A 17,629-nucleotide genomic window follows, 5' to 3' on the forward strand; every position below is an offset into this window, starting at 1 on the left:
TTTTGCAAAGTGCTCACCTCCCTTTGTCTCATTTTATAGAGAGCTACCACAAATTAGTTGCTAAAAATTTTTTATTATCATAATTTAATCCTCGTTAATTTTTATGGTCAATAAATTAAATTAGTTTCTAATTTTTTATTTGGTTAGATATATTGATTTTTATGTTAAATAGCCAAATTAATTTTTATCGTTATTTTAAGGGGGTTAATTATTTTTTTCGTCCCTAAAGTCTTGGTTCAAAATTAAAATCGTCTCCGACCTTTTTTTCGTATTAAAATCATTCTCAACGTTACAAAACGTTATAAAATCTTCCATTTGTCTAAATGATATTTTTTAGACAATTTGCCCTTAAACAAAAATGAAAAAAACCCTTTTTACTCTTACCACTAACTTCCCTGCATCATCATCATCAGCGCATCTCTCTTTCTCTCCGTCTCCCTTTCCTCATGACCATCACCGCTGCCACCATAACCATCACACCTTCTTTTTCTCTAAATCACTATCACCCAACCACAAACTAAATTCAACAACATCAACCAAATTTAGCAACAAATTCAGCAATTTTAGCAAATTCAGCAACAACATCCACAAAAAAATTGACAAAAATTTTAGATTTAACAACAATTCACCAATCATCAACCACAACTTCATATTCGAAATTAGCAACAACAGAAATTAAAAAAAATAAATAATGGTTATGTTCTTAAAAAATAAATAAAAAATTAAAAATAAGAAGAATGAATAGAGAAGGAAAAAAATTCGTGGTGCGAAAAACTATTGCCATCAACCTTTGGACGCCGCCACCCTTAGTGCGCTGGTTCTACCCTCCTTCTTCCTCCTTTCTTTTTTTCTTCATCTTCCTTCCAATTGCCACCTATCGTCACTGTCCGTGGAAAGCCAGCAACCACTGCAAACGCCGCCTCTCCCTTTTTTAGAACTCGATCCCAAACCCGCACCCTCCGATCGCCCGAAACTGCCGCCCACCACCTTCGATTTCTGGACAAGGATGAATTCGAAGACTCCTCCTCCTATCACAATGCTTTCCACTCCAATTCCACTTTCCCTCTCACCCATCCCGACGCCATCTCGAATCAGACGGTGATAATCGCTCTGATGCAGAATTGTTGCGGTGCTTCGTCGTCTCCCCCAAATTTTAGAACCAGAAAAAAAACCTGCTTCTCAACCCTTTCTCTCGCTTACCCAAATTTCAGAGGGAAACAAAAAAACAAAAATAAAAAACTTTTCACATAATCGTGCTCTAATTCAGCCCATATTGAGTTTTTTTGGCTGCTGAATCCTATTCCATCAAAGTTACAATCTTTTATGCGTTTTTGAACCATGGAGAGTGAAGGGAAGGAAAAGTCTGGTTTTGATTATTTGGTGAGGGAGAGCAAGAGTCTGTAGAAAGAAAGAGAAAAATAGGCTCAGTGATGATGAATGGGGTTGGGGTTAGTGGGGAGGCAGATGGGTTTTTTTATGGGCAAAATCGTCCAAAAAATTTTGTTTATGGACAAAAGGATGATTCTATAACGTTTTGTAACGTTGAGAATGATTTTAATACGAAAAAAGGTCGGGGATGATTTTTATTTTGACCCAAGACTTTAGGGACAAAAAAAATAATTAACCCTTATATTAATAAAAGATATAATAGTTTCTAAAAATATTTAAAATTTTAATAAAATATATATTGATTATAAAAATTTATTTTTTAAAAATAAAAATAATAAAAAAATAATAATGATAAATATAATTAAAAAAATTATTTTTGTGTTTATTTTTTGAAATTATTTTTTATAATTATAAAAATAATTACAAGAGAGAAAATCATTTTAGTTTTAGATTTAATTTTCTTACATGTGTTAGTATTTTACTAGTAGGTCAAATTTATGTCACCCTCAGTTATCAAAACTAATACCACCATATAACTCTCCTAGTATATAATGCAAACTACATAAAAAGTGTTCATAATACAAGTTTCATAACATCATAAACTACATAGTAAATAACATAATGCCATTGGTGCTGGTAGTCGTGGTAGTGCAGTTGATGCTCGATGCCACATCCCGGAGGCTGTACTTGGCATTGAGGCCTGCGAGGCCGTGGGTCTACAGGAGGCTGGGGCTAGGTAGCAGGATCCTATGCTGGCGGTGGTAGAGGGGGTGAAAGTGGGACATAGTAACCTCCTGAGTAAGTAATGGGGACATGCTGATGCACAGGAGGATAAGGCTGAGCCAGCGAAGGATACGGTGGTGGTGTAAGCTGTGGACGGGATGACGTCACCAATCGACTGTAGTCGAATGAAGGCGGAGTCGTATACTAAGCACTTGTGCGCACCCCTGTTCCATATGACGTGCTAGGTCCCGAATGTGATCCTAGAACCCAAACTAGGGTACAAGCGGGAGTGGAGGAATGAAGATGATATGGGCCGATTCCCTGTTCTCTAGCAGTGCAAAACTGCTCTGCGAGGCTCTGCATCTCAGCCTGGTCGGTGGTGCATATTTAGAATGCATCCTGAAACTCTATCTCCTCAACCATCTGCTCCTCATAATAACTGTTGGATTCTTCAACATCATGCCAGCCCGGTGGGAAAGTGTCCCACACGTCATGATGAGCATGTGAACCTGAACCAGAGGGATGGTCCGGTGCTGGAGCTGGAGGAGGTGGAGGTGGTGGTGCAAGTGCTGGTGAATTGTCGCCGCCGGCTGGGATGTCACCGTGCTCTTCATGTCCATCAAACTCAACCTCTTCTTCGGACTTCACGTCCAATCTCTCCTTCTGAGGCATGACCCTGTCCCTCCTGGCCGTGGGGATGGTCCGTGCTTTTTGGTACCCTTCTCTCTCCTGTCTGGTCGACAAACCTCCTCCATAACGTCCGTGGCATGCCGACGACAATCGGGGATGTTCTGGGGAAGGTGAAGAACGTCCCTTGCTTGGCTGGCATCAGGCTGGATGTCACCTGATAAATCAAACAACCTGGGTCATCAAGTACATTTTGGCCTGATAGGTGCGTAACACGGCAAGCAACCCGACACCAATCCCAGTACTCCTATGTAGGCCTCTAGTTGAAGCATGGCTGAATAAAGATCCTGCGGCCCTCTGTAAATTGTGCCCTCCATCGATCATACTAGTCGACAAGTATGTCAAGCCACCAGACATCTTTGCCTCATCTTGTGGATGTCGGAAACCTGTCGACGTTGACCGGGGCCTCTGGCACTGGCTGCTCACCATTAAACTGGCGCTTCACCCGGTCAACCTGGTAAAATTCGACAATGTTGAAGCAGACGAGGGGGACAATAGACTATATGTCCCCCACTCTGCCTCATCCTTCATCCATGCCAAGCACATAACCTGCAGTGCAGGATCCTCGTATAGCGTCCACACAAACTGCAACATAAGTTGCGAAATAAACATCAGTAATACAAGCTAAATTAAAGGATAAGTAAGTCATGAAACTACAAAAGAGTAAAATGTTATTGCTAACCTCGTTCATCAGTAACTGATCTAGTGACAGACGTCATCAGAGGATCCTTTGCTCGTGCTGGTCCCTACTCTACTGTGTCAACCCTATCAACCTATCAACAATTGCAAGAATAACACAGCTCTACTCGTGTTGGTCCCTGCTCTATTGTGTCAACCCTGTCAACCTATCAACAATTGCAAGAATAACACAACTTTAATTAATGCAGCATCATAATCAGTTACAAATTTGAAACGCAATCAAACCATAAATAAAGGATGGTTACCTAGCTACCATGGGATATATGTAAACATCTCGGCCAGGTGGACACCGCTGCGAAAATCTCTAGTAAATCCAAGACATTAATAGTGGAGTGCACCCAGCTATGTTTGTCGTGTCTTGGTGTGCTGCAGTGCACAAAGAATGGTAGGTCCATGCAAGCACTGCCGAATCCCAAGACAAACCACGGCACGTCTGAAAGTTAGCAAGTAGTGCTAGCCACCGGAGATAGACCAAATTATTTAACTTGTAAGTCATCAAGTATCCCCAAATTTGTAGAAATTACAGAAGCACCCACACTAACTCCCCATGCGCATGTAGCCCAAAGTGATACGCAACGTCTTGCAGGGTGATAGTGCATTCACCCTATGGCAGGTGGAACGTGTGTGTCTCCAGACGCCAACGCTCCACGAATGTTGTAATCAGAGAGTTGCCAAAGATGAAGTCTCTGAGAGGCACTGTATCGCCAAAGCCAGCCTCCCTCAAATAGGGGACGATGGCGTCCAGTGATGCAAGTGTGTGACTGACTCGCCGAAAAAGCAGAAAGCGAGACCTCTGACAACAAATAAATTATCATAATTAGAAAACTAACGTCCCAATAAACATTAACATAACAAACATAGTTACCTGTTGTATACATTTATTTAATAGAAATTTAGAAAAGATGTACTAACTAAATTTATTTAAATAAAACTTTTTGCATTAATAATTATTAAGTTAATTAATAAACATATAATTAAAATAAAAATATTTAATAAAGTAATTAATAATCTAATTAACAAAACATTTACTATATATTCAGCCACCTAAATCATAAATTGTATTCTAGTTTTTGGCAACTATCCTAACCGTGACTATACATATATGCGATAACATGAACGTGAACATAACAAAACTAACAGCGAAGTCGGCTATCTCAACAATTGTCACGTCACATTCAGTTTATTGATGTCCGAATCACGTGCGTCTACGCGTGCCATCTTAAAGTTCCTCGATAATATCGTCAAAAATAAATAGAAGAGAAGATAGGGTGATCGAAAGGGTAGAAATGAACCGCAAACGTCACTGTGAACAACATATATTTATAAGACGCACCTAGTAGTATAAACGAGATAAGTTATATGTATCTCGTTTACATGTGTCACTTGTCCAATCTTATCTCATTTACATTGTAAACGAAATAAGATTAGAAGATATATTTTTTAATTATTTTTTAAATGGTTTATTTTAGTAAATAAATTAATTTTTTATTTATTTTAAAAAAATATTACTATCTGTTCATACAGTTTCATTATAGAAAGAAAATATAATAAAAAAAATATAAATAGACAATAAAAACGTGAGTGAAAGTAGAATTGTAGAAACGTGATTTCGAATAAAGATTAGTAAAGTACATCATATAATTGTCACGTCACACAATTATGCAATCAGTGATTTTTGTTACTTATTATTTTATTTTACTTCTTAATATTGTTTTAATAAATAATAGTTTCTGATTCAACTGTTCGTTGTATGGAAAATTCTTACATACACACTTTGAAGATTAAACAAAATTGAAAAGATGTAAAAATAAATAAAGAAATAAGTGATTGTAATTAAATGTGGAGTAAAAAATTTGCATTTCAATAGAATCTCGCAATTTATACATTGAGTAAATTAAAAATTTACATGACTTTTATTTAATTAAAGGGTATTTTGGAGAATATAAATTAAGAAAGAGAGAAAACAAATCTAATATTTAATTTATATTTATATTATTATATTATATATACGACATGATCCGAGTGTTCTTTTTAGTGCCTTTATGATCCGCGGAGTGTTACCTCAAATCGCATATTCATTTAGGGAAATTTTATGGTATGGATAATAAAAAATATTTATAGATATAGATCTATGATGACTAGTTCTATATATTGACTGACATTTGTTACTGAAATTGGCACCATTCCTCATGAGTTATTGCGGAAAGTGACTTGGCTAGTAGTAAGATGCTAAGCAATTTTATTTTCCGGATCTTCTAATTAAATGTATGGTTGGTTAGGGATAGACAACGGGTTTCATGGGGTGAGAACATGTCTCCCGCCCCGCTTTCTAGGATTTCTGCAAATATTTGTAAAATTTTTGTAAAAGATAAAAAAAATAAAAATTAGAAAATAAAGATCATTTTTAATTTTCATTACAAACATAATTTTTATAATTTTTAAAGATTTAAATAATAATAACCAACAAACATAAATATTTAAATATATCTATAAATAACAAAAAAAAGTTATTATATTATAAAATATACTTTTCAATCCTCCTTTTATTCTGTAATGGTAGTGATGGTAGATTTTAATTTACTTAAATTTTACATAAAAAAATTTAAAATTAAAATCGTATAATAACTCAATAATAAGTCAATAATATGAAAAAATAGTGTATTGTATATAATTTAGTAATTTACTTACATCAACATCTCTTTCAATGTTATAAATTATACAACATTTAAATCTTAAATTAGTTGTAATGCCAAATTCATTCTAAAACAAATCTTAATTACACATTAAAGCCTCTAATGTAAATTACAGAAATCACAAATAAATATAAATTAACAAATATAAATTAACATTGCTATTGTAATTAATAAATAATATCAAAATAAAAAAATTATAACATAAACATATAAATTTCAGAATCAGCATAAAAAAATATAAATCATAACAAATACTTTAAAATCAAAATAAATAATGAAAATTTTATAATCATAGAAATCAGAATTAACAATTCAGCATTAAAAATTTAAAATCAAAGTAAAATAATAAAAATTTTAGAATTATAAAATCTAAAATCAACAATTCAATATGAGAAATATAAATTATACTTAACCTAACTTAAAAAAATTATAACAAATGCTTCAAAATCAAAGTAAATAATGAAAATTTCATAACCATAGAAATCAGAATCAACAATTCAACATTAGAAATATAAATTATATTTAACCTAAGTGGCTAACTCACATAAATTATAACAAATGCTTCAAAATCAAAGCAAATAATGAAGATTTTAGAATTTTATGACTTACCCGACAGAGAAGAGGCGACGACCGGCCAAGGCGCGATGACCGGAAAAGAGGCGACAACCGGCGAACACGCAACAACGAGAAGACGCGACGACGACGAAGATGACGGACTTCCTAATGTAGTGTGCGTGACGTGACGGTGACCTGAATAACCTCCACATTGCATGAGCGGTGGTGGTAAGAGACTGAGGGGGTGGGAGGTGGCGGTCGGCAGTGGCGATGGGAGACCATACCGTACGTGTGTGGTTCAGCCGTTCAATGTTTATGAAAAGAGAGGGCCAGAGGCTGAGGCTTGAGGGTGAATAGTTCAGACTTGATTAAGGTTTATGAGTTATAACGGCTAGGATTTCTCTCATATATATATCGGGGTATTCTAGTCTTTTTATATATACAGGGATTAAACGGATCTTCACAAGACAGAGATCTCTATTCCTGCTCCATCCCGTTTAATATACAGAATCTCGTCTTCTATCTCTGTGAGTACAAAATTGTTCCTGTATCTACTCTACAGATAAATTTTTGCGATATCTTTCTTGTCAGGAATTTTTGCCGTCGGTCAAAAGTCAAGACCTATTTATGATTTTCTTTTCAATTTTTTTCGTTAAATTCAATTTCATGAACTTGAACGGCCTAAGGCCTTTCCCTCTTTTATTTTTTTAAGTGTAAGTTATTTATTTTATTTGTTTATTATTATAGTATATTTTTATTGACTCATTTTTAAGATATTATAAAATAAAAGGTGTAATATGGCGATATTATATAAATTTAATGCAATGCATTGATATAAAATGGATTAATGCCAGAATATATCGCCACTGATATAAATACACTTACCACGTAAATAATGATTTGATGGAAGACAATTTTTTATTCAATTAAAATGGAAGTAACGATCTGTTTTGAATTTTCTTCAACAACTCTCAACCATTGATCAATGATGTGACGGTTTTTAGCTTCTCTTTCTTTACTTAGACAATGATTCATGATTTTATTTAAATTGTGTATAACGATTTATGTAAAAATCGCTATTAATCTCATATATGTTACATGTTTAAACTCTCATTCCAACGTATTACACATATCTGATCGTCATATTAAATTCACAAATTATTTGTTACTTACGAAATGAATAATATTTTTTTTATTTTTGAACTAATACTATTTTTTGAACTTTTTTTTATAATTTCCATCTTTCAAAATTATTTTTTATGGACGTTTTAATCTTTGGAATATATTTTTTGTTAATTTATTTTAGTGATTAAAAATAATAAGAAATATTTGTCAATTTATTCATATGAGAAGATGGATTATTAAATAATAAAGATGAAGTTAAAATTGAAGATCTGAGGATCGAAAAAGATAAAAGTAAATAAGTTGAAGTAGCGTTTAGAAGAGAATCTAAGACTAGGGAGAGATAAATATTGAAATAAGTTTTAGTATTGTATTTGATGTAAAGTGAAAAATAAATATTAAAATAAAAATAAAATTCTAATTTAATTTGCATAAAAAATAAAGTTAGAATTAATTAATTAAAATAAAGATATTTTAAATATAAAATATTATTAAAATTTCGATATCTATTTCTAAAAATTTCAGTTATTTATATTCTTATTTTTTAAAAATATTAAAATACTAAAATTTTAAAAATTAAAATTAAAATTTTAATACTAATTTTTAAATCAATAAATACGATGCTACATTTCAATTCTTCAATATCCATCACACAGCCTCAAAATAAACGCTACTAGGGTATAAAAAATCTATTCGACATTAATACCCAAATAAGGTGTCCAAACTTCAGCCATTCATATTTGATGAAACCAACCAATTCACTGTGTATGCCCTCTGTATACAATATATGGACATTAAAAATCTCAGTTGAAAACCTAATTTTTTACTATAACGATTCATAGATTTTACTATTTTAATTCAGTTTTGAATACTACGATAATCCCAATACAAAAAGTCAAAACTAATATTCTATTTTTTAATTTAATATCAAAACAATTCAAAAATTAATATAATACCTATAAATTTAAAACTAAATTTTAAAGATTAATATAATAAATTTTGAATATAAAAAATTAAAATAATAAAAACCGGTAAATATCAAAACTATTACTGAAATTTAGTTTCAATTTTCGTACTGCTTTTAATGCACTGACTTAACCAATAATTCACGCCAGCTACTAAGTGGGTACGGTATTAATAATTTAGGCACGTTTGCAAATATATACACACCCTCCGACACAGGAGACAATGACGTTTTTTTTTCAAATAATAATCTTCTCTCTTTTGTTTATAAAATATTTAAAAAAATTAAAATAATATATACTTTAATTTATTTAACCAAAATACATATTAATAATCATTATAATTATTTCTATAAATTAATAATTGTTATTTGATTGATTTAAATAATAATATATTTATTATTTTAATAAATAAAATTAGAAAAATTCTACAATATAAATCACCAATTTTAGGCTAATTTTTTTTTATATTGTATAAATATATGTGTAATACATTGTTATGGGAAGATTAGGTGTTTTTTTTTATATGGTGTTTTATTCAAATCGGACGGTCCGATTTGTTTGAAAAAAAAAACAAAGTACAAATCGGAGGGTCCGATTTGTTTGATAAAAAAAGCAAACTACAAATCGCATGGTCCGTTTTGCATTTTTATTTTTTTTATTTTTTAAAATAGAAATCGGATGGTCCGATTTCAACATTAAAATTTTTTTTTATTTTCAAAAACACAAATCGGACCATCCGATTTGTGATTGTTGATTTAAAAAATGAAACAAATCGGAGGGTCCGTTTTGTTCACACCATAACAATGAAAAACTCATCTCTTCTCCCATCATTGTGAGATATACTCACCTCTCTCCCACACAAAAAATAATAAGCGCCAATTTTATCCACACTAATGATAGAAGACACGAACACAGTACAAAATACGATACGACAAGAAAAATATATACATAAAAATTTTTAATTCTTATAAAAGAGAAGAAAAGGAGAGATATATATATATAATATAAAATATTTTTTAGATAAATTGTAATGATAGTTTAATATTTATTAATATTAAAATATAAATCAATAATACGTATTAAGAATAAAATTGGATATATTGACATTTAATAGTATTTAGATGTATTTAAATGTGTTTGGAGAATATTTTTTATTTTTTATTAAGACGCGGTTGGACACTGAAAACACACATATCAGACGAGTGTCGATAAATGTTGTGTCCAAAACAATGTTACGAAAACCGAATCGGTTATTGAATCAGTCGAATGACTAGTTTAATAGTTTAATGGTCCAATCAAAATCCAACCATAGTTGAACCGATATGATTTTATTAAATATATAATAAAATTATTAAAAATTTAATACATAATTTTAAATATATAAATTCAATAATTTCTTAACTAATAATAATTTATTCATATTTTATCACTTAAAATATATAAAATAAAATATATAAAATAAAATATTTTTTAATTAACTTCTAAATTATAACAAAATAATCAATAAGAATACTCATTGCAATCATTTTTTTTCCCGATACAAACAGTATCCTTCTCAGACCAGAGAGAAAAACAAACCAAAAGTGCAAACCAACAATTTACTAAAAGAAAGCAATGAATAAGCTGGCAGAATTCATAGAGAGCCAAAATTATTCATGAATCTAAGACTAACACTCAAGCATCCACATAAAGTTTCAACCCCCACAATACCCACAGATCTAGCTTATTAAATTTATAAAGAATATGTGTATTGCACATAAAATATTTTTTTGAGGTTTTTTTTACTAAAAAAAATAATTTTAACTCTTCACCAAAATTTCACTCTTTATCATAGTATTATCTTTTTTTATGATTTTTTTATTGAAATAAATAATATTCACCCTTTCCCAAAATTTCACTATTTATCATAATATTTGTTAGAATATATTAGGATCATTAGTTTTTATTAGAATTATTTAGTCTATCTGAATATTTATTATAAGATATCATATTTTTATTGTTTCGATCCTTTTACTAATTATAAATATTTTTTTATATTATATTATTCTACACAACTTGAATAAATACAAATTCTTTTTATATTGCTCCATCTCATCTTTTCTAACATGATATCAGAGTTATGGTATCTTCATTGAGAATAGGACCATCAAAATGAACCAAACCCATCGGACCAGCCCGTTTATCCATTTAAATGGGCAGACTTTGCCTCTAAAATTAAGCCCATTTAAATTTTGGGCTAAACGGGTTGAGTCTAATTAACCCGAAGAAAAAGTGACGGGTTAAACGGGCTAGTCCGCAGGCTAAACAAGAGGTTCATTTATTTTTTTACATTTTTTTTAAAAATAGCACTTTTAGCCAATATTTCTTTCGATTTGACCCGAAAATTCGACCCATCAACTAAAAATATTATTTTTTAAAAAGTTGTTGACTTAAAAGTGATATTTTTGTCAAAATATTTTTCAACAAATAAAATAAAAGGATAAATGGGCTGCCCGTTTAACCCATCGAGCTGACCATAAACGGTCCGGGCTGAAAAATTATGGCCCGCAAATAAAGCGGGTTTACACGGTCCAACCCATTTATCCCACAAGCTTAATGGGCCGGGCCTAAACGGCCCGGGTTAGCTTGTTTGACAGCCCTACTTGAGAAGGATAGGTTGATTTTCTTCTAGTGAAATCACCGTACTTTTCATACTTTTCTTTCATGCTATTTTTTTTCTTCTCTTTAGTCAATGCTTTGATACTTTTCTACTTCACCGATTAGTTCATTCACTACTTACTTATTTTCATGGAAAAACCATATGTTTTTAATCACCTTCCGATAGTTTGCCATCTCTTCTCACTTTGTCTTTTCAGCAGTTTTCGGGTAGTCTGTTATCTTTTCAGTAGTTTTTCCACAGTTGATCACTCTTGTGGCAGTTCCGTCTGTAATTCCTTGCGACAGTTCCATTTGCGTTTCTTTGAGGTAGTTTTTTTTGCGCTTCCTTCCAACAGTTTCGTGTGCGCTTCTTTCCGGCAATTCTGCCTGCGTTTTTTCTTGAGGCAGTTCCGTCTGCGCTTTCCTTGCAACATCTACATTTTCTTCCAACAGTTTCGTCTGTACCTATTTTATTAATTTCTGCAGCTTTTTTATTTATTTATTTCGTTGTTTTAAATAAGTTTCAAAATCAAGTTGTTGCTTGAGTTTGAGGGGGATGTTATAATATATTAAGATCAATTAGTATTCATTAAAATTATTTAGCATATCTGAATATTTACTATAGGATATTACGTCTTTATTATTTCGATTCTCTTAACACCTATAAAAATCCTTCTATATTGTATTATTCTATTAAGATCAATTAGTATTCATTAGAATTATAGAAAAGGACAAATAGGTCCTTGACCTTTTTTTACGGATATTTTTGTCCCAAGGATTGAAAAATACATTTATGTTCCTGACCCTTCCAAAACCTAGACAAATATATCCTTCCGTTAAAGTGACTTCATTGGACCTGACGAAAAAGTCTGACGTGCCTCCCATTGCGCTGACCTGGCCATTATGGGAGCACACGTGGCGTGGACCTTTTTAAAATAGGACATATTTGTCCTCCCACTCCAAAACGATGATGTTTTGCATAACCGTCTAAATGACGAAATTATCCTTCTTTCTTTTTCACCTCATTCTCTTCTTTCCCTTCACTGCAGCACAATTCGACAACAACAACCAAAACAACGCTTCTTTCAGTGGCTGTGATGGTGAACAAAAATAAGAACACTCCATTCTATTGTAGAGTTTTGCTAAGGAATTTATGAGGTTGATTGGCTTAAGAAAAAGTTCTATGATTTGTTTAATGGTTTCAGTTGAAGGAAGCTAAAGAGATGCAACAAGGTTTGAAATAGCTAAAGGTGTGTTGTTGTTGTTGTTGGTGGTGGTGGTGATGGATTTCAGCTTTGACCAAGAATTGGTTCTGTGATTTCAAATCGTGAAGCAAGGACACGTCGTTTGTCAACTCCGGAACCACGATGGCGGTGGTGCCGCGTACGGAGTCTCCCAATTGTGGGAGGAGGTTGGCTCTACAAACCGGACACGTCATGTGAGACTCGAGCCACTCATCGACACACTTAAGGTGGAGCATGTGGTGTGAGACTCGAGCTACCCTGCCCTATCATCTTTCTCTCAAAAATTGCATCACCAAAATCCCAACAAACTTCTCTTTTTCCTTTTCTGCTACAACTACAACCTTTCTTTAATATGTACTCTCTCTCTCTCTTTCTCTCTCTCGAATTTTAGAATGAAGCAAGGGCAGTAGAATGAACATCATCGTCATTGTCTCCCTCAAAGTTTTTTCCCACTCCATGTTAATGTCTCTTCAAAGTTGAGAACTTTATTCAAAAGGAGTTCAAAAAAACCAAAAAATGAGTCATAAAACAAAGATGCGTGGATTGAAGCTAAGTGAACGATTCAAGAGCACTCAAGTTCATGCTCTTAGTTCTTTATAAGAAAAAGCCAATGGTGGTGGTGGTAGCTCTAGCACTAGCAGCAGCAACAACAACAAAGCTTCCAACAAAGCTTTATCAATGTTTTCCACCAAATCCAACAACAACAATAACAGTAAACAGGAAACAAAAGAGTAATAAGAATGAAAGGAGAAGTGTTGATGAACTGGAAGTGCTGTGTTTGAATATGAACCAGGTGTTGAATTTGAAAGATTGGGACTCCAATTAAAACGGCGTCGTTTTGGGTGAGAAGACAAATATGTTCTATTTTAAAAAGATCCATGTCACGTGTGCTCCCGTAACGGCTAGGTTAGCGCAACGGGAGCTACGTCAAACTTTTCCGTCAGATCCAATGGAGTCACTTTAATAAAGGAGTAAATTTGTCTAGGTTTTGAAAGGTTCAAGAATATAAATGTATTTTTCAATTTTTGGAGACGAAAATATCTGCAGAAAAAAAAGGTAAGTGACATATTTGTCCTTTTCTCTTAGAATTATTTAGCATATCTGAATATTTATTATAGAATATTACGTCTTTATTATTTCGATTCTCTTAACATCTATAAATATTCATTTTTATTATATTATTCTACACAACTTAAATAGATACCAATTCTTTCTCTATATTAACAAAATATATTCGAATGTTTGGACTTTTGGTATTGCTTGGGATATGGTTTTCTTTGTCGTGGGCTTGGAAACCTTTGGTATCAAAATACACCTTTGGACTTAAGGTGGTTCATAGACCCTCGTTATTTGTATTGGGCCGATACAGTAGAGAAATGTTATTAGGAGATGACCAACATTTTTTTTAATGTATTCTTCGGCTAGCCCTGTCAAACAACAAAAGAAAACCGATAATCAATTCTAAGTTTCTAACTAATTTTTATCATTCTATATTAAAGGTGTTGGCCCTAACATTTTTTGTTACTATATTAAAAGAGTCCGTTATCAATTCTATATTTATTTATTATTTTTTAATTTGGAAAACCACATTTTTTTAAGTGTGCTAATTAACCTCTCCTAAATTAAAGTAAGGAATAAGATGTGTCAAATATCCCTTGTCCTTGGCAAAACAGAACTGTAAATAGTGGTTAATGGTATGTTATTTATCATTATGGTGCAAATAGCGGTTATGAAACTTTTTAACATTTTAGAGGTGTAGCTAAATTTAAAGTTACATTTTTTTAATTTGAAAATAAAAAAAGTAAAAGATGTATTTAAATTAAAAGTGTTGCCAAATAAATTAATATACTTATCAGTTATTTTACCACTTTTAGCTACCAGGAATGATATTAACACCACATTTGTATATTCTTTTTACACTTTTTTATTTTTCGAATTAAAATAATTCATAATAAATGAGAAAAGATAAAAGTTTGGCCCGCTAGTCGCATACATTTCAAATATGAAACATAGTTAATACTCAGTTTGCTCCATAAATTTATAGGCAAACGTCAATTTAGTTTATAAAATTTCAATTGTTTTTATTTAATTTTTAAATTTTGTAAATATGATCTATATTATTTTTTAAAAATAATTTTTGATACACAAACATTAATAGAGCACTAATATAAATAGTCTGATGTCATATTAAAATTTATAAAATGATGTAAAATGTTCAAATATTTTAAAAATAATATTGTATCACTTGTTTTAGAAAAAAATTTAATAGTAAATACTATTTACAATGTTATTTTAAGGCTATTTGAATGGCAGTCAAAATTAAAATAAGAACTATTTATATTAATGTTCTGTTAATATTTACGCATAAAAAATTATTTTAAGAACTAAAATAAATTAAGTTTACAAAATTTAGAGACTAATTAAATTGGATATGCTTATTATAAGTTAAGAAGTCAAATTAAATATTATATTTTGCAAATATCTTTCTTTAAAGATGATATATTGTACCACTTAAATTAGAGTGAGACGTGTGATATCTAACTTGGAACAAAAACACCAAGTCAAAACTTGGTTTATGAGAATGAAATTCTTTGGTTAAGAATAGAATTAAATAAAAAATTAAGATTTGTATATGATAAGTTTTTTTATTAAAAAAAATCTTCACTTTTTATCGTAGTATTATTCTGGTCTTAAAAAAATTGTTGGTTTAAACTGTTTGTCAACTATTTGTGAGTGAGATGGCGATGTTTTCTTTCGATCCTTCCATTCTGCTCATGAATGTAAGGACAAGAGAACCTATTCTCAATCCTAGACGACTATAGAAAGGAAAAAAAAGGAATTGGAGATATAATCTTTACCATTATCAGATTGTAAACACTTAATATGGTGACCAGTCAATTTTTCAATGTAAGCCTTATATGACAGAAAAGCTTAAAAAACCTAATATTTATTCACTAATAGATAAAGACATGTATATATAGAGAATGCATCAATAAAAATTACATAATAGCGATATCCTAAATGAGAAATCATGGGGCTAGGCTCCCAAACATCAGAATAAATGAGCTGTAAAGGAGAAGTATAAGAAGTAAGTGAATTAGGAAAAGGTAATTTGTGCATTTTGGCACAGGCACAATCATTACGCAACATAGGTATAGAATCATCATTTTTATTAGAAAATTGTATAGAGTTACACAATTGAAGAATAATTTTAACATGTTAGTAGTGGCATGTCCAGTCTCTTATGCCACAGCTGAAAATTGGAAGAGAAAACAGAAAATAGAACAGGTGGATAGTGTGTGGTAAGTCTTGGAATTGCAACATTGTGAAATTGATAGAGCCCTCCAGTTTTGAAGAAGAATCTTCTTGGCGTGCTTGCACTTCACAAAACAAAAATCATCATGAAACTAAAAAAATATTGCATTATCTTTTGCAAATTTAGAGACACTCAAAAGATTTTTAGTAATATCAGGTAAATGAATTAAAGATTGCAATTTGAAAAATCTTTTAGAATCAAGGGCATGCAGATAAAAATTCCCAATATGTTTAATATGCATACTTGCTCCATTACCTATATGAATCTGTTTAGGACCCGAATATTCAGAACACGAGAGAAAATTTGACTGACGAGGAGTAATGTGATGAGAGGCCCCAGTATCAGGAAACCATGCTGGATCCAAAACAAAGGAAGGAACTTTCATATAGGCAAAGGGATTATAGAAGATTATTATGGTGGGGTGGAGTTGCGGAATGCGAAGGAGAAGCAAAAGAGGAGGAGACATTGGGCTATGGAAATCGTGAGATCTGAGATAGGGGAAGGTGTTCTTCATTAAATCGTTGGAAGCAATACCACACAATATGACCAAATCGGCCGCATACTTGACATTGAGGACGATTATTGTTAGCAAAGGAGGCATGACCACCTCTGAAGAATCTTCCACTATGCTCCCTTCTATCCCCAACACTTCTACCAGCAGAGAATGAAGAAGGGATTGCATACTGAGTGAGATGTGCTTGAGCAAGAAACGGCTCAATTTTGCGAAATTTCTCAAGCATATCATCATGAGATAGAATGAAAATCGCAACCTCATAAAGAGAATACAGTTCAAGTTTAGTAGAAATGATAGTAATTAGGTTTTAGTAATCTTCATTGAGCCCTTCCAAAAGAGTATTAATATGTTCATCAGTAGTTAAGAAAAAACCCAAAGACGCTAAAAAATCAACAATTCTCTTGATTCTTGAGACATAGTCAGCAGCAGGAAGACCTTGTTTCTTTATAAGCTTCAGCTGAGTTTTCAACTGCTTAACCCTATATCGAATCGATTTTGAGAAATAATCTTTAATTCTATTCCAAATATCAGAAGCAAAATTACAACCTATCATTTTGTTCTTGAAGGATTCATCTATGGAAGTAAGAAGCCAGGAAATAATATTGTAATCTTCTTGCCTCCATTGTTTGTAATCGATTGATAGAATACCAGTAACTCAATCAGCTTTGGACACATACTGCAAGGACATTGTGTTAGAGTGTAGATGATCCTCAAAGACTTGCCCAAAAATTACGGCCAAAGCCTGTTGTTGCCAAGTCTTATGATTATTTTTATTGAACTTGTCACCTATGGGATGATCAAAGGATCGTGAAGTGAATGATGAATTAGAAGAGGAAGATGTGACTAAAAAATCTGAATTAACAGCACTAGTGTCCATGAATCATGTACAAGAATAAGGCTCTTGGTACCATGTGGTAATTATTGAAATCTGATTACACTAGGTAACAATATCACAAAAGAGAGAAAAGATGTAATTTTCTATTACTCAAACAAGTAATCACGTGCTCTATCATACTCCCCTGTATTCAATATATATAGCTACATTATAACATCAATAATATTGAAAGATCTACACTAAATAATAA

Source organism: Arachis hypogaea, chromosome 1 (assembly GCF_003086295.3).
Source record: "Arachis hypogaea cultivar Tifrunner chromosome 1, arahy.Tifrunner.gnm2.J5K5, whole genome shotgun sequence".
NCBI classification, from domain to species: Eukaryota; Viridiplantae; Streptophyta; class Magnoliopsida; order Fabales; family Fabaceae; genus Arachis; species Arachis hypogaea.